The 17,412-nt window shown below is 47.5% G+C and overlaps 6 non-coding genes across 6 annotated transcripts; all 6 read left to right on the top strand.

The window, feature by feature from the left end:
• The first annotated feature begins 22 nt into the window (after window positions 1-22).
• On the top strand, window positions 23-94 carry TRNAC-GCA (transfer RNA cysteine (anticodon GCA)). Its single transcript has one exon. It is a non-coding gene; the product is annotated as a tRNA-Cys (tRNA).
• A 214-nt stretch (window positions 95-308) lies between these two features.
• TRNAC-GCA (transfer RNA cysteine (anticodon GCA)) lies at window positions 309-380 on the top strand. Its single transcript has one exon. It is a non-coding gene; the product is annotated as a tRNA-Cys (tRNA).
• A 9,060-nt stretch (window positions 381-9,440) lies between these two features.
• On the top strand, window positions 9,441-9,512 carry TRNAC-GCA (transfer RNA cysteine (anticodon GCA)). The gene has a single exon. It is a non-coding gene; the product is annotated as a tRNA-Cys (tRNA).
• A 7,240-nt stretch (window positions 9,513-16,752) lies between these two features.
• On the top strand, window positions 16,753-16,824 carry TRNAC-GCA (transfer RNA cysteine (anticodon GCA)). Its single transcript has one exon. It is a non-coding gene; the product is annotated as a tRNA-Cys (tRNA).
• Window positions 16,825-17,047: 223 nt separating this feature from the next.
• TRNAC-GCA (transfer RNA cysteine (anticodon GCA)) lies at window positions 17,048-17,119 on the top strand. Its single transcript has one exon. It is a non-coding gene; the product is annotated as a tRNA-Cys (tRNA).
• A 221-nt stretch (window positions 17,120-17,340) lies between these two features.
• On the top strand, window positions 17,341-17,412 carry TRNAC-GCA (transfer RNA cysteine (anticodon GCA)). The gene has a single exon. It is a non-coding gene; the product is annotated as a tRNA-Cys (tRNA).

The following is a 17,412-nucleotide window of genomic DNA, read 5'->3' as shown; positions in this document are numbered from 1 at the left end:
TTCTCGTTGGGCGCTCCTATTCGGAGGTATAGCTCAGTGGTAGAGCATTCGACTGCAGATCGAGAGGTCCCCGGTTCAAACCCAGGTGCCCCTTTTCCGGCTTTTATTTCTGTTCTCCACTTATTTTATAGCAAATATTGGCGGGAACTTCTCGTTGGGAGCTCTTATTCGAGGGTATAGCTTAGTGGTAGTGCATTGGATTGCAGCTCTGGAGGCCCCGGGTGGCCCACTTACAGCTTTTTTTTTTCTGTTCTCCACTTATTTTATAGCAATTATTGGCGGACACTTCTCGTTGGGAGATCTTATTCGGGGGTATAGCTCAGTGGTAGAGCATTCGACTGCAGATCGAGAGGTCCCCGGTTCAAACCCGGTTGCCCCCTTTCCAGCTTTTTTTTCTGTTCTCCACTTATCTTATAGCAATTATTGGCGGGAACTTCTTGTTGGGAGCTCTTATTCGAGGGTATAGCTCAGTGATTCAACATCCGGCCACCGAGCGTGACGGACGTGCGCATCATGTGCTCCAACGGAGCGGTATCAGCGGTCCAGCTTGGCCGTGGAAACATGTTTGCTGGCTCGAGTGACCAGGATTATGAAGGTACTTTGCCGCGTCTACCAACAGGTCGAATAGTTTTAAATACGCTGTTTTTGCACGCCGACGTCAGAGCAAGGCCTTACAAGGTCGAGGATTTTCGCGACGCACTGGTTCGTTTGGCACAGCTCCCCGAGGTTGTCGTCTTGGGGGCGTTCCAAATGAACCACATCTGGGCTATCACGTTCAAGAGTGTTGAAGGAATGAAGAAGCTGCTTTCAGCCCGTGTAGTGACTGTGAAAGAACGACGGTGTATTGTTATTGATCCCGACGACCAGGACGTGAGGATAAAGATCCACTGGATTTTGTACAACGTGCAGGACGAAGATGTGCGAACAGCCTTTGCACCCTACGGAACGGTGACGGAAGTCACCATGGAACGCTGGCGCGTTCATGGAGTCATGGACAAAGGTTCGTCAACGCGTTGTGTGTCTTTGAAGTTGAAGCCTGGTGTCACAATTGATGACCTGCCTCACCAGCTACGCATTGCTGGAGAACAGGCCCTCGTTGTGGTTCCTGGAAGAACCCCACTTTGCCTAAGGATCCATACCTCAGGATACGTCCGGCGTGAATGCAAAGTTCCCCGTTGCAGTCAGTGCCGTCGCTTCGGGCACGACCAATCGCAGTGCGTCAAAACGTACGTAAATGTCACAGGGCACATGAGAGGAGAAGACGACTCCGAACATATCACGGATGCGGATGAATCCGAGGAGGCAGCGAGAACAGCAGAAAAGAATACGCCGCAGGCAGCGCCTAACGCCGTCAAGGGGGGCGTGGTAGAGACACAGCCTGAAGAGCAGACCACTGCGTCGAAGCAGAGTGTGGTAGCCCCGAAGGTGGATGCAGCGGAACTAAAGGCAAGTACTGCTACTGAAGCAGTACATGGAAAACCTGAAGAAGAGGGGGAAGGCATGGATGTCGTCCAAACAAGCATGAGTGGTGCTCCAGCAAAGAGGACACACGACAAAGCCTGTGTCGAAGAGGTTCAGCGTCCTTCTGTAAGTAGCGACGAACCACCCCGCAAATCGGGAGGGCAGCGTCGGCCGACGTTTCGCCTGAAGCCCAACGTCCCGCCGGACAAAAAGCCGGCGAAGACTACACCGACGTGACAACTATGGCTCCCTTCTGGCTTGACCAAGGACGAGAGGCGACCCACAACAGGACCACGACCAGCAGCGCGCTGAGTTTGCGCCAGCGTGCTGCAGATAACGAGCACGCCTCCTGGGTGTGCTCGAGAACTCTTGAGAAGGTAAAATTGTTGTGCTTCGCTTCTTGGTGTATTAAGGCTGAAGGTGAGCACGAAGCCGTTCGGTCTACTTAATTTGTCGCGCACATGGCAGGCAGAACATAAACAGCACTTAAATTTGCGACGTTTAATGTAAGGGGACTGGCAGCGAGGCGGCGTCAGTATCAATAAAGTCGCCTCCTGCTTGAGAACGATGTGGACGTAGCGGCAGTGCAAGAAACTAAGGTGGAAAGTGAAGCTCAGGCGAATTGCATGGTTGAGCCTTTTGGAAGCCGGTACAATGTGTGTGTGGATCATTCTGTTGGTACGTCGGGAGGGTGTGCCATTTTAATTCGGAATTCTTTAGGTGTTATTGAAGAATATGTAACAGTTTTCAACACGGGGCGTTTTGTGATGTGTGATTTTTCGCATCTTGATTTACAGTGGCGCGTAATGTGTGTGTATGCCCCAAGTAAGGAAAATGAGCGCAAAGCTTTCTTCGAAATGGTCCAGCCCTATCTGACGTCTCCTAGATATATTATTCTTATGGGTAACTTGAACTGCGTGTGTATGCCCGAAGACAGAGTTACTAACACGACCATTCGAGTCCAAAGCTCGTTGCTTTTGAATGCACTTGTCCTAGAGCACAATTTGGAAGACGCAGGGAGTGCTCTGTCATAAGGCGCCCGTCTGCAGTTCACACATTTCCAACAAGCAAGTCATGCAAGACTTGACAGAGTTTATCTGTCTGCTGGCGTAGTCCCGATGTGCAGTGACTACTTGGTTAGAAACGTTGCGTTCAGCCATCATTGCATGGTAATGGTAATAGGAACGAAGATTAAAAGGTCGAAGTTCAACTGGGAACTATGGAAACTTAATGTAAAGTTTCTTGATGAAAGTTTTGTGCTTACAGTAAAAGAAAAAAATTGACTGTTTGCAAACGGGTGATCAAGGGGACATTATTGGAAACTGGGAACATTTTAAAGAAGAAATAAAAATGATCGCTACAGAAAGAGCGAGTTCGCTGCGCCGAAGTGACAAGGCAGACGAAAAAGAATTTCAGAGCCGCTTAGATTTGCTGCTGAGGTTAGAAAGTGCTCAGCCGGGCCAGTACGAAAAAGAAATAAAAGAAACAAAAAATAAGTTAGAACTGATGGATAAAGAGAAATATAAAGGAGCGGTCATACGCGCACGTGCAGAACGGTTGTGGTTTGGCGAGACGCCGACAAAACGGTCCCTGTGCGACGAAAAACGATATGCAGTAAAGAACGAGATAAAAGCGATAGAGTACAAGGGCGAAATGGCTCGTGACTCTAACACTATTCAACGTGCGTTTGTTGATTATTACGAAGGACTACTGGGTCACGAGTCACGTGTTGAAGAAGGCCTCGCGGCGGAGTTTTCGGCACTGATGCCTATCTTGGAGGATGAATTCAAGCTGGGGCTCGAGGCATCGATTAGTGCAGCGGAAGTAGAGCGCGCAATCGGCGAGTTAAGCTCCGGCAAATCACCTGGACCCGACGGGCTCGGCGCAGCTTTTTACAAAGCCTTCAAGTCTGACATGGCGCATATTCTACACAGCGTAATTCAAGAAACATACGAAAAACAGATGATGCCTCCGTCCTTCCGAAGAAGTCACATCGTCCTGGTTCCGAAGAGTGATGACCGGGTTAAGAGATTGTCAGTCAGAGGGTATCGGCCCATAAGTCTCACGAATGTGGACTATAAGGTATTCATGAAGGTTCTGGGCAGAAGGCTGCAGAATGTAATACAAGCTATCGTAGGCCAGCACCAAACGTGTGGGATTAAAGGACGTACGATAACGACAAATATTCACGTAGCACGGAGAATATTAGAATGCTGTGATGCATTTGATAAACATGCAGACATGTTGCAACTTGACATGGAAAAGGCCTTTGACCGCGTCAACCACCATATTCTGTTTTCTATCCTCGAACACGTGAATGTCGGCTGAGTGCTCTTGGAAGGTGTCAATATGGCATATGCTGGTTGTATGGCAAACATTATTGTTAGTAAGCGAGTGAGTGAAAGTATCTCAGTTCGTTCTTCCATGAGGCAAAGGTGCCCATTGTCTCCATTATTGTTTGCGTTGTATGTCGAACCTTTCTGCCTGAAAATTATATCAAACCAAAAAGTGCGTGGATTCACGATGTTGTCCACTGAAGTTAAAGTACTTGCGTATGCGGATGATATCGCCATTTTTTGCGAAGATAGGGAAAGCCTAACTGAAGTGGTGAAGGACGCGGCTAGGTTTTGCAAAGCCTCCGGAAGTGTGATAAACTAGGAAAAGTGTTTTGGTTTATGGCACGGAAAATGGGATTATGCGCCTGAAATGTTTGAGAGCGTTCAGTGGGCAACCTCACCTGTCAAATACTTGGGAGTACCGCTAGACCTCTATCGAGAACCTGCAAAATATTGGGAAGCGGAAACTGAGCGCCCACGGGAATGTACGCACAAATGGGGTGGCCTCGATCTTTCAATTTTTGCTCGGGCCACAGTATGTAACCTCTTTCTGGTGGCCAAGGTATGGCATGTGCTCCAGGCAATGTGTATGTCACGGGCCAGCGTCCAGAGATTGCACCGAGTTTTCGCAGTGTTCATTTGGGGGTCGAGTTGGGAGAGGACAAGTCGCACAAATCTCTTTCTGTCCGTGGGAAAGGGTGGCCTAGGTTTGGCTCATTTGTTTCTTAGGCAACTTGTGTCAAGATTTATGTTCCTCCGAGACCAAAAAGATGCTTTCCTGCGTACAGTAATGCAAATTTGGTTGAAAGAGGCACTGCCTGAATATGTTGCATCATCCAGCCCTGTGAAACGCGTACGGGTGCGGAAATTTCTTTGGGAGGTTGTGCGCGCTTTTCAGTGTTTGAAAGTTCGCTTTTCTGCACAGTATCTTGCTGATGTTAGGAGGAACCAATTTTATAAAGACCTTATTGACACTATGTTGCCTATACCTTTGTACCGTTCCATATACTGTGTTGGCCCTGGAGGGAATGTACTGAAGAGAGTCAAAAAGATGTCGGTGCGGCCCTCAATGAAATCATTCTTCTTTCAGCTGCACACTGGCACACTGCCCGTGAAACCATGGCTACAAGAGAAAGGAATATTTGTCCCATGGTCCACAAACGGTCTAATCTGTAGAAAACCGGAGACTATAGATCACATGCTCCTTCACTGCACAGACGCTGTATTTTACTGGGACGTCTTGCAACGAACTTTAAAAAAGCAGCTTCCAATATCACCTTACGGCATAAGATTTCTATCGGTAGACAGCGGAGATGAAGTGCCGTGGGACATGTTTATGCTTATCAGCTTACACAGTATATGGAAAAATCGAATGGCGTTTAGGCATGCAGATGAAACTATCTCCTGTACGAGAGTATTTTATTGAAAATGTGTCTTATGTAAGAAATGTGTTTAAGGCTCAAAAAGAACAGCCGGAATGGCTCCCATCAATGGATGACCTCGCCAAACTGAAACGCTTTTAATCCTTTGGTGTGAGCTGGCCAGTGCACCGCTCGCATCTTTTACTTGTAAAGCGATATTAGTGTTTTGTATGTCTTTTATTGTGTCATGTACCAAGAAGGTAATAAAGAAAAAAAAGGGTATAGCTCAGTGGTAGAGCATTAGACTGCAGCTCGGGAGGTCAACGGTTCAAACCCGGGTGCCCCCTTTACAGCTTTTTTTTCTGTTCTCCACTTATTTTATAGCAATTATTGGCGGGCATTTCTTGTTGGGAGCTCTTATTCGAGGGTATAGCTCAGTGGGATTCCACTTCCGGCCACCGAGCGTGACGGACGTGTATATCATGGGCTCCGTAGAAGCGGCTTGAGCGGCCCAGACGGGCCGCGGTAACAGGATATCTGCCTCGTACAACGAGTACCAAGTTGTTTGCCTAGTCTGCCGACAGGGCGTTTTGTTTTGAATACGGTTTTCCTACACTGTGATATCAGGGCCCGCCCACACCGGGTGGAAGATTTTCGCGACGCACTCGCTCAGTTATCGCTCCTGCCGGAAGTGGCTGCTCTCGGGGCCTACCGTATGAGCCATGTGTGGGCCGTGACCTTCAAGGACAGCGACGCGGTGAAAAATTTCGTCAGCGTTGGGGAGCTGCAGGTCAAAATGGGCCGGTGTCTCGTCATTGACCCCGCCAACCATGACGTACGCCTGTAAGTGTATTGGCTGCTGCCCATCGTTCCTGACGAGGACGTAAGCCTTGCCTTCGCGCCGTTTGGAAAGGTCACGGACACCGTCCGCGAGCGCTGGCGGGTTCACGGTGTGGATGATAAGAACTCAACAACAAGGCTGGTTACGCTGAAGTTTAAGCCTGGCGTAAAGCTCGACGACCTTCCGCATCAGGTGAGCGTCGCCGGTGAACTGGCTATCGTGGTTGTGCCGGGCAGGGATCCTCTCTGCCTACACTGCCGCGGCACGGGCCACATTCGTCGCAAGTGCCGTATTTTTGTGTGGTGCCTGCCGACGCTTCGGTCATGATGACAGTCAGTGCGAGCGCACGTACGCTAGCGTGACTGGACCCGTGGGCAACGAGGACAACTCTGCCTTACTCATGGAGGAGGCGGACATGGAAGACACGTCGTCCGCGGTGGGTGAAGCATCTGACTTCGTGGCAAAGTCGGTGGTACGACTTGAACCGGAGGAGAAACAAGTAGCTCAAGCTGTAGCTACAGGACACCAACAAATGACTGCAGAGGGCACTGCGGCCATGCCGAATGCTGAAGACAAAACCCCACCTGAGACCGAGGCGACCTCCTGCCTCGTTGAACCTGAAGGCATGGACACCGTTACCGGCCCAACTAGCCAACCTACGGGGAAACGGCCCCACAACCCGACCGTTAGCCGGACGGCGAAACAGGACGGCAGTGGCGGAGACGAGCCCCCGCCCAAAGCGTCAGGTATAAGAAGGTTGACCTTGAAGCCGCGACCGACCATTACGGTCGATACACGGCAGGCGGGTAAACTACCTGCGTAATTCCGTGCTGTCTAGCTCGAGCGGGGTTGGGGGGTTGGTGAGTGCAATGGCCGTCATCCTGAGCGCTAGTTATTTCGAACCTTGCCAGGAAGGGGGGCCCAAGTTGCACTTGAGTGCCCTTTCCGGAAGGTCGAGCTGCGTCTCCTTTAGAGGCATTCGACGTGGTTATCGGCGCACCTTTATGAGCGCTCATACTTGTGTAACTGTGATGGGCACCATTCTACTTTCTAGCTATGGCGGTTAATATCGAAGGAACGCTACGAGTAGCTACGTTAAATGTACGAGGGCTCAGTGCAAGATGACGGCAATGTCAGCTAAGTCGTCTCCTCCTGGATAATGACTTACATATAGTAGGATTCCAAGAAACGAAAATTGAGAGCCAAGAGGTAACCGACATTATGGTGTCCAATTTTCGTGCTCACGTTGACGTGTGCGTTTGTAACGCTGTTGGTGGATCAGGCGGCTGCGCTATATTCCTACGAAATAATTTTGGCATTTGTGTGCAGTCAGTGTTTTCCTGTGAAACTGGGCGCCTCTTAGTGGCTGATTTTTGTTTTGGGGATGTGGATTACCGTGCTATTTGTATCTATGCGCCGAATATTGAAACGGACCGTCGATCTTTCTTTGAGCGTCTTGAAGCGTACGTAAACTGTTCCAAGTTCGTAATACTGCTGGGTGATTTTAACTGTGTTTGCTGTGCTGAAGACCGAGCAAAATTTTCACGCATTCGTGATAAGAGTGCCGAATTTCTAAACGCAGTAGTGCATGATTATTACCTGGAAGATGTGGGTAATATCCCGCTATCGCCCCTTCTGTTTGCTGCTTATCTCGAAACACTCTGTTTGGCGATCAGAAATAACGAGCGCATAGCAGGCTATCGGCTGCAAGCAGCACACGTTAAAATTTTGGCACATGCCGATGATGTCGCGCTTTTCTGCACAACCAAAGCGAGCATTAAGGAGGCAACGACTGTCGTTGAAAGGTTTTGTGATTCAACTGCAGCCCAGATGAGCTGCGATAAGAGTTACGGCTTCTGGCATGGTAGTTGGAATGACACGCCGGAGACCTTTTATCGACTGAAGTGGTCGACGTTACCAACGCAATACTTCGGTGTGCCTCTCGGAAATTACCGTGAACCTGAATCGTACTGGCTCGATCAAGTGTCGAAAGCAAAGGAAAAGGCTGATGGGTGGAGAGGAAAACAATTGTCAATGTTTTCTAGAGCCACTGTTTGCAATCTTATTTTAGTTTCTAAGATATGGTACATTATGAAAGTGTTGTGTGCTGCGAGGGTAAGCGTACAAAAAGTTCACCGTGTTTTCGCTATTTTCATTTGGGCCTCCACCTGGGAGAGGATGAGTCGAACGAACTTGTTCCTCCCGGTCAAGAAAGGTGGGCTTGGTTTAGCTCATTTGTTTCTGCGACAAGTCGTGTCACGCTTTGTGTTTTTACGGGATCAAAATGATCCTTTTCTCCGAACAGTGATACAGGTACGGCTGTGTAGACAACTTCCAGGATTCATTATTTCGACTGTTCACAATATGCCAGGAGCAGTGACTGGTTACCTACGTGAAGTGGTATGTTCATATAAGATGTTGAAAGTACGGTTTTCACAGCAATACCTGTCCACCGTTACCAAGAAAAAAACTATACAGAGATCTCGTGAACACGATGTTCCCTCCACCTTTGTACCGTTTTCCGCAACGTGGAGGCCCTGGCCAAGACGTTCTAAAGAGATTAAAAAAAATGCCAATACGGCCGTCAGCTAAATCTTTTTTCTTCAAGTTGCACACAAACACACTTCCCGTTAAGACCTGGCTTCATGAGAAGGGTATTTTCATCCCCTGGAGCACCGACTGGTTATCATGTAAAAAACCGGAAACAATAGAACATGCATTCCTAGATTGCTGGGACGCCATCTTTCACTGGGATATTTTGCAGAGAACATTGAAAAAACAGTTACCCCTGGACCAATATGGAATACGCCTCTTACCGATTGATAACGCAGAGGATGTCCCGTATGACCTTATGATCCTGAGCCTCCACGCTATGTGTAAAACTAGATTGCAATTTCAGAACGGCGACATTGTTGTTATACCGGCTCGGGAAAACTTCATTGAGAGTGTTGTGTGTGTGAGAGTTGCTTTCAAAGCGCTGCCTGATCCACCACAATGGATCTCCTTGTTTGATGAACTAGCGTTGTTAAAAAGATTTTAGTACCGTGTTGGCCAAAGTGTGGTCCACACCTTTTATCTTTGTAAACCTTGATTGAGTACGTCGAATTTGACAATAACGAAAAAAAATGGGGGAGGGGGGGCGTATAGCTCAGTGGTAGAGCATATGACTGCAGCTCGAGAGGTCCCCGCTTCAAACCCGGGTGACCCCTTTACAGCTTTTTTTTTTTTTTGCTGTTCTCCACTTATTTTAGCAATTATTGGCGGGCACTTCGCGTTGAGAGCTCTTATACGGGAGGGCTAGCTCAGTGGTAGAGCATTCGACTGCAGATGGAGAGGTCGCCGGTTCAATCCCGGGTGCCCCCTTTACAGCTTTTTTTCTGGTGTTCTCCACTTATTTTATAGCAATTATTGGCGGGCACTTCTCGTTGGGAGCTCTTATTCGGGGGTATAGCTCAGTGGTAGAGCATTCGACTGCAGATCGAGAGGTCCCCGGTTCAAACCCGGGTGCCCCCTTTACAGCTTTTTTTTTTTCTGTTCTCCACTTATTTTAGCAATTATTGGCGGGCACTTCTCGTTGGGAGCTTTTATTAGGGCATCTAGCTCAGTGTTCAATCAGCAGAGGTGAAGCTATTGGCATATGCTGTCGATGTGGCTGTGTGCTGTGAAGATAAGGAAAGTGCATTGAATGCTGTTAGTATCGTCAGAAAGTTTGGTAACATCACTAACAACTACGTTAACTGGCAGAAATGCTTGGGGTTTTGGCATGGAAGATGGGCGTCTACACCAGACCACTTTTCGAACGTAAACTGGGTCACGATGCCAGTTAAGTACCTTGGCGCACCCCTTGATGCCTACAAGGACAGTTGCGAATACTGGTAGAACAAAAGATGTAAAAGAAAAAGCCGACTCATGGAACGCCGGTCACTTGTCAATGTTCGCAAGAGCTACAGCGTGCAACATGTTTCTCGTGACAAAGATCTGGTACGTAATGCAGGTCCTACAGTGCTCACGAATTAATGTGCAGAAACTGCACCTCGTGTTCGCTGTATTCGTGTGGGCATCGAGCTGGGAGCGATGCAGCCGAGATGATCTCTTCCGGCGTGTGAAGGATGGCGGTCTGGGGTTGGCGCACCTCTTCTTGCGTCAACTGGTGAACAGGTTCTTCTTTTTTCGAGACACAAACGACCCATTTCTGCGCACCGTGACCCAAATGAGGCTGTCAAGATCACTTCCCGAATTCGTTGTAGGTACCGAAATAATGCCAGGACCAGTCCGTGGTTTCTTTCGAGAAATTGTTGAGTGTTTCCTTTTTACGTGTTCGCTTTTCAAATGCATATTTGTGGAGTGCAAGACGGAAAAAGCTCTATCGTGATATGTGTAACAGTGTCTTGCTAGTACCCATGTACAGAGACGTGTACAGTGGAGGCCCAGGCCTAGACTTACTGAAAAGAGTAACGATGATACCAGTTCAACCAGCCACGAAATCATTATTTTTTTAAAAACATACCATCACTTTACCTGTTAAAATCTTCCTGGAACAAAGTGGGTTCTACATGCCATGGGGAACACATTGCCTTATTTGTAAAAAACCGGAAACTATAGATCATGTCTTCATGCATTGTTGGGAAGGGTACCCACCGTGGTTGCTCAGTGGCTATGGTGTTGGGCTGCTGAGCACGAGGTCTCGGGATCGAATCCTGGCCACGGCGGCCGCATTTCGATGGGGGTGAAATGCGAAAACACCGGTGTACTTAGATTTAGGTGCACGTTAAAGAACCCCTGGTGGTCGAAATTTCCGGAGTCAGAAAGTGGTTTTGGCACGTAATACCCCATAATTTTGGGGGGGAAGGGTTTTCTTTCTGGGAAGTGTTGCAAATAACTCTAAAAAACGAGTTACCGATGGATCCCCAAGGAATCAGGTTTCTACCAGTAAATGATGAGGAAGGTTTCCCGTACGACGTCATCATGCTTACGGGCCTCCACTGTTTATGGCGCGCAAGAATGGCGGCTACCATTCTGATCCGGATGCCCGACCGGCACGTGTACACTTCCGGGAATGCATGCAGCGGTATGTGGAAGTGCAGAAGTTGCAGCAGCCTGTTCCTGAGTTGCTGCACAGGGTTGAATCTCTGCCAGCACTCAAGGAATTTTAATGAGACAACGTCATGGTACAGTAGCGGACGGTAACGCATGTGTATAGTGCTGTTTATTGTTCGGCTTTTGTATTGATTCCCGTTTTCTTTGGTCTCGTTGTATGTTTTTTGTTGTATATGTGTCTAATGAATGTGTGTTGTTGTGATATGTCGAGGACTGGCACTAAAGAAAAAAAAGGGCTTTAGCTCAGTGGTAGAGCATTCGACCGCAGATCGGGAGGTCCCCGGTTCAAACCCGGGGGCCCCCTTTACAGCTTTTTTTTCTTTTCTCCATTTATTTTATAGCAATTATTGGCGGGCGCTTCTCGTTGGGAGCTCTTATTCGGGGGTAAAGCTCAGTGGTAGAGCATTCGACTGCAGATCGTGAGGTCCCCGGTTCAAACGCGGGTGCCACCGTTCCAGCTTTTTTTTTCTGTTCTCCTCTTATTTTATAGCAATTATTTCGGGCACTTCTCGCTGGGAGCTCTTATTCGAGGGTAAAGCTCAGTCATTCTACTTCCGGCTACCGTACGGTACGGTCGCAGAATGTCTTGCTCCGTTGGGGCGGTTGAAGCGGCCCAGCAGGGCCGTGGAATCAGGTTTACGGAGTAGACTACACAGGAATACCAGCTTGTGTTGCCTCATCTGCCATCAGGTATGACGGTTTCTAAGATAGTGTTTTTGCACGGAGACTTAAAAGTAAGACCGTATCGCGTAGAACATTTTGGCGATGCGCTTGCCAGAGTACAGCTTATGCCGGAAGTGCTGGCCCTTGGGGCCTATCAAATGAATCATGTGTGGGCGATGACCTTCAAGGATGAAGACGCAAAGAAAAAAATGCTTTCACTCGGGGCGTTCAGCGTCAAGGAGCACCGGTGCGTAGTTATTGACCCGTGCAAACAGGATGTGCGGATGAAGCTTCCCTGGTTCCTGCACACCACGCCCGACGACGAAGTTCGAACAGCTTTGGCACCTTTTGGCAAAGTTTTTGAAATTTCCAAAGAGAAGTGGCGTGTTTCAGGCTGTTACGAGAAGGGCTCTCACACACGTTTGGTGTCCTTGCGCCTGAAGTCCGGCTTGACGGTCGAAGACCTGCCGCCCCAGTTGCGCATAGGCTAAGAAAACGCACTTGTATTCGTATCTGGTAGAGCGCCGCTCTGCCTCCGGTGCCAGGGCACCGGTCACATACGGCGCGAGTGCGGGGTACCGCGCTGGGGTGCCTGCCGCCGCTATGGCCACGAGGATAGCCAGTGTGTACGCAGCTATGCCAATGTAACCGGAACAGGCGGAAGCTACATTGTGCAAGAGCACCTTATGGACCCGGCCGACGCCGAAGAAGATTCTGTGGGAAGTGGGTATCAGGCGAGCAGGCAAGAGAACCCGCCTGTAGCGTCTTCTGTAAAGGACAAAGAATTAGGAACGGAGGACGAAAAACGACAACCGGCCCTCCCAAGCATTCCCGAAAGTACTCCCGAGATGGAAACAAATCTTGGAGGTGGCGCATCGAGTTCGCAGAATGACTCGGAGAACGAGGCACTCCCGAAAAGTGAAAAAGAAAGTCAACCTGCAACAGCTGTTACTAAGCGACCTCTATGAGAAGGTGAGTAGCGACGAGGATTGCTCCGACCCAACGAGCGCTGTGAGACCACCGCCGCTGAAGTCAACGACCACTCGTAGGAGCAGCTTCAAGCCCAAGCCGACGGTCCCACCAGACCGGTTGCAAGGGCCGCGAGTGCCTCCGCGGTAGCGGGGGTACTTTTTTGTCTTCTTGCTCAACTGTATGTACGGGGATGTAGAGGATGTAGAGACTTTGGTTGAGTTGAATGTCTTCAAGGTAGAAGCCGGGCTAATTACCAGTGTGGATGAATCCGCCTTCTGTGCACACTGACCAGTGATGTAAGTCTCCCTCTCCTGTCTTTGCGTAGCGGATTAGGTATTGTGCAATAAAATAAGATAATGGACCTAAATCTTTCTGCACTTCGTATTGCAACGTTGAACGTACGGGGATTGACAGCAAGACGACGGCAAGTGCTAGTTAGTCGCCTAATGCTCGATAATGACATAGATATTTTGGCTATTCAGGAGACAAAAATCGAGTCAGGAAGCAAAAGACCAGATGGTCGAGACCTTTAAAGCAAGATATAACGTTTGTGTGTGTCATGCTGCTAGCAAGTCCGGAGGGTGTGCCCTTTTTTTGCGCAATAGTATCGGAATATTAGAGGAAGCAGTCCTCACCAGTGAAAATGGTCGGCTAGTCCTGTGTGATTTTTCTTTTAATGAAGCTGAGTGGCGCCTTTTGTGCATCTACGCCCCGAATAGAGAGAGGGAGCGCAAGGTTTTCTTCGAGTATGTTGAACCGTTTTTGTCTTGTGAAAGGAAAGTTGTGCTTCTTGGTGATTTTAATTGTGTTTGCTTGCCTGAGGACACAGTGAAAAATGTACCTATTAGAGGTGTGAGCGCTGATCTATTGAACACAATTACACAAGAAAAATATATGTTTGATGTGGGGGATGTACTCCGTGGTAGTTGTGTGCAGTATACGGATTTCCAAGGTGTGAGTCATGCCAGGTTAGATCGCGCATACATTTCAGCAAGCCTTATGCCATTATGCTTCAAATACATGGTAAAGCATGTAAGCTTCAGCGACCATACCCAGGTCATGTTTGAAATAGGCACAAAACGAAAAATTTCACAGTTTAATTGGAATCTTTGGAAGCTTAACAAAAAGCTGCTATATGATAAACTTTTATGCGGGCAGTGACAGAAAAAATTGAAGCTGTTAACTCTTATAAGTCTGACAGTGTTGGTGCGTTGTTGGAACAATTTAAAATCGATGTTTAAATTACTGCAATTGATAGAGCATGCGCACTGCGGCACAAATCTAAGCAAGAAGAAAAAGAACTGCGAAATACTCTGGACTATCTTTTAAATGCTGAAACCACAATACCTGGACTGTTCTCAAAAGAGATTAAAAAGTTAAAAGAAAGGTGGAAGCCGTGGAAGCTGAAAAATATAGAGGGGCCGTGATAAGAGCGCGGGCTGAACGGCTCAGGCTGGGGGAAACCCCAACCAGGAGCTCACTGGGAGACGAAAGATGCTACGGCGCAAACAACGAAATCAAAAGAATTTGCTATCGTGATGAAGCCACTACTGATCAAATGTGATCCAGAAAGCATTTATTGAAATATACATGGGTTTGCTGGGGTGTAAGACACCTGTACACGAAGACTTCTTTACAGAATTTATGCCACTAATGCCGAGGTTGAACGACGATGCGAAATAAGACACTGGAAGCTGCCATTAGTGTTAATGAAATCGAAACAGCAATAAAGGAGTTAAGCGTAGGAAAGCAGCCTGGGCCTGATGGCCTTGGCGCGTCATTATACAAATCTTTTAAACATGAATTGGCTGAAATACTCTACCATGTTATTAATGAAGCGTATAGACAGCCATGGAATGCCTCCATCATTTAAAACAAGCCATATACTAATACCTAAAACAGATGACCCCTCAAAATGACTTTCAGTGGAAGCATATCGGCCGATAAGTCTTGCAAATATTGATTGCTGGATATTCATGAAAGTGTTAGCTAAAAGACTGCAAAGTGTAATAACATTGGTAGTTGGTAAACACCAAACATGTGGTATAAAGGGGAGGACAATTATTACGAATGTTCATACAGGTCGAAGTGTACTGCAGTGCTGTTATATGGTATGCGGGCACGTGGTGATGGCACAGCTGGACCTTGGGAAAGCCTTTGATAGGGTAGCACACGAGGCGATCTCTAGATTACTGGAATATACTAACGTTGGCAAGGTGGTCCTAGATGGGGTAAAAGTGGCTTACACTGATTGTACTACCAATCTAATAATTAATAAGACATTAAGTGATCGAATATCAGTTGTAACTGGTGTGAAACATAGAGATCCGATTTCAGCATTATTATTTCCAATGATCTCGGAACCGTTTTGCCTTAAAGTGCAAAACAAACAGAATATACGAGGTTTCCGTTTCTTCACACATGAAATTAAAATCTTGTCTTACGCAGATGACATTGCGATTTTTCGTGGAGACAAAACAAGCATTAAAGAAGCCGTAAAAAATGCGAAAGAATTTTGTAGCTTTACTGGCAGTGCCATAAACTGGCAGAAGTGTTTAGGTTTCTGGCACGGAGAATGGGAAGATAAGCCAGAAAACTATGAAAGCATAAAGTTCACAACTGTGCCATCCAGCTACCTTGGTGTTCCGCTTCAATATTATAAAGATGCAACGAGCCAGTGGGCAGAGCCAACTGAAAAAATGAAAGCACACACATCAAAATGGGGCGGACGAAGTATGTCTATTTTCACCCGCGCGACGGTGTGTAACTTGTTTTTGGTAGCGAAAGTGTTTTGTATGTTACAAGTGTTGTGTATGTCAAGGATTTGTGTGCAGAAATTGCACAGAATATTTGCTTTCTTTTTTTTTTGTGGGCATCTGGTTGGGAAAGGATGAGTCGTGTAAACTTGTTTCATGCGGTGGTGAATGGAGGTGTAGGTTTATCTCATTTGTTCTTGAAATAGGTCGTGTCGAGATTTGTGTTTTTCCGTGACCAAAGTGACGCGTTCTTGCGCACTGTTATTCAAGTGCGATTGTGTGATGCATTGCCTGATTTTATTGTTACGTCACACACGCTTCGTAATGTAGCTGTGAAAGGATATGTGCGTGAAGTTGTGGATAGTGTCCGTTTTCTCAGAGCGCATTTTTCAGTAGATTATCTTTCAGATGTTTCCAGAAAGAAGCTTTTCAGGGACCTTATTTATGTCATGTGTCCTACACCGATTTATCGTTCAGCATATCATTTAGGACAAGAGGGGAATGTGCTGAAACGTGTAAAAGGTTACCCTGTGAAGGCTTCTACCAAAACTTTCTTCTTTATGTTACACTGCGCCACACTGCCTGTCAAACCTTGGCTCCAGGAAAAAGGTGTCTTTGTGCCTGGGAGCGTCAACTGCATCATTTGTAAAAATCCAGAGAAAATAGAGCACATTTTCTTGAATTGCTGGGATTCCATATTCTTATGGGACATCCTACAGAGAACTCTCAAAAAAGATTTCCCATTACCGCCTTTCGGGATGAAGTTTCTGCCTTTTGAGCAAACAGAGATGGTGCCGTATGACCTAATAATGTTCTTGTGCATGCACACTCTCTGGAGGACGCGAATGGTGGTCAGAAATGCAGACCAAGTTGCACGACCAGCAAAAGAGTATTTTGTTGAAAATATTGTATATTTACGCGACGCATATACGTCTTTATGCGAGCCCCTAGAATGGCTATGGATCTTTGACCACCTCACGACAACAAAATACCTTTAACCAAGCTGTATATTGTGTAATACAGCCGGTGTTTTTATCGCTTTTTTCATTGTGAATGTGGTTTTGAGCCATTCTATGTTTTTTCCTGTTGTATCGCCAACAGGCAATAAATATACAAAGAGGGTATAGCTCAGTGGTAGAGCATTAGACTTCAGCTCGGGAGGTCCCCGGTTCAAACACGGGTGCCCCCTTTACAGTTTTTTTTTCTATTTTCCACTTATTTTATAGCAATTATTGGCGAGCACTTCTCGTTGGGCGCTGTTATTCGGGGGTATAGCTCAGTGGTAGAGCATTCGACTGCAGATCGGGTGGTCCCCGGTTCAAACCCGGGTGCACCCTTTATAGATTTTTTTTGCTGCTCTCCACTTATTTTAGCAATTATTGGCGGGCACTTCTCGTTGGGAGTTCTTATTCGGGGGTCTAGCTCAGTGGTAGAGCATTAGACTTCAGCTCGGGAGGTCCCCGGTTCAAACACGGGTGCCCCCTTTACAGCTTTTTTTTCTATTTTCCACTTATTTTATAGCAATTATTGGCGGGCACTTCTCGTTGGGAGCCCTTATTCGGGGGTATAGCTCAGTGGTAGAGCATTCGACTGCAGATCGGGTGGTCCCCGGTTCAAACCCGGGTGCACCCTTTATAGATTTTTTTGCTGCTCTCCACTTATTTTAGCAATTATTGGCGGGCACTTCTCGTTGGGAGTTCTTATTCGGGGGTCTAGCTCAGTGGTAGAGCATTCGACTGCAGATCGGGAGGTCTCCGATTCAAAGCCGGCTGCCACCTTTCCAGCTTTTTTTCTATTCTCCACTTATTTTATAGCAATTATTGGCGGGCACTTCTCGTTGGGAGCCCTTATTCGGGGGTATAGCTCAGTGGTAGAGCATTCGACTGCAGATCGGGTGGTCCCCGGTTCAAACCCGGGTGCACCCT

Source organism: Dermacentor variabilis, chromosome 1, assembly GCF_050947875.1.
Source record: "Dermacentor variabilis isolate Ectoservices chromosome 1, ASM5094787v1, whole genome shotgun sequence".
NCBI lineage: Eukaryota > Metazoa > Arthropoda > Arachnida > Ixodida > Ixodidae > Dermacentor > Dermacentor variabilis.
This window is presented reverse-complemented; position numbering and strand designations above follow the sequence as displayed.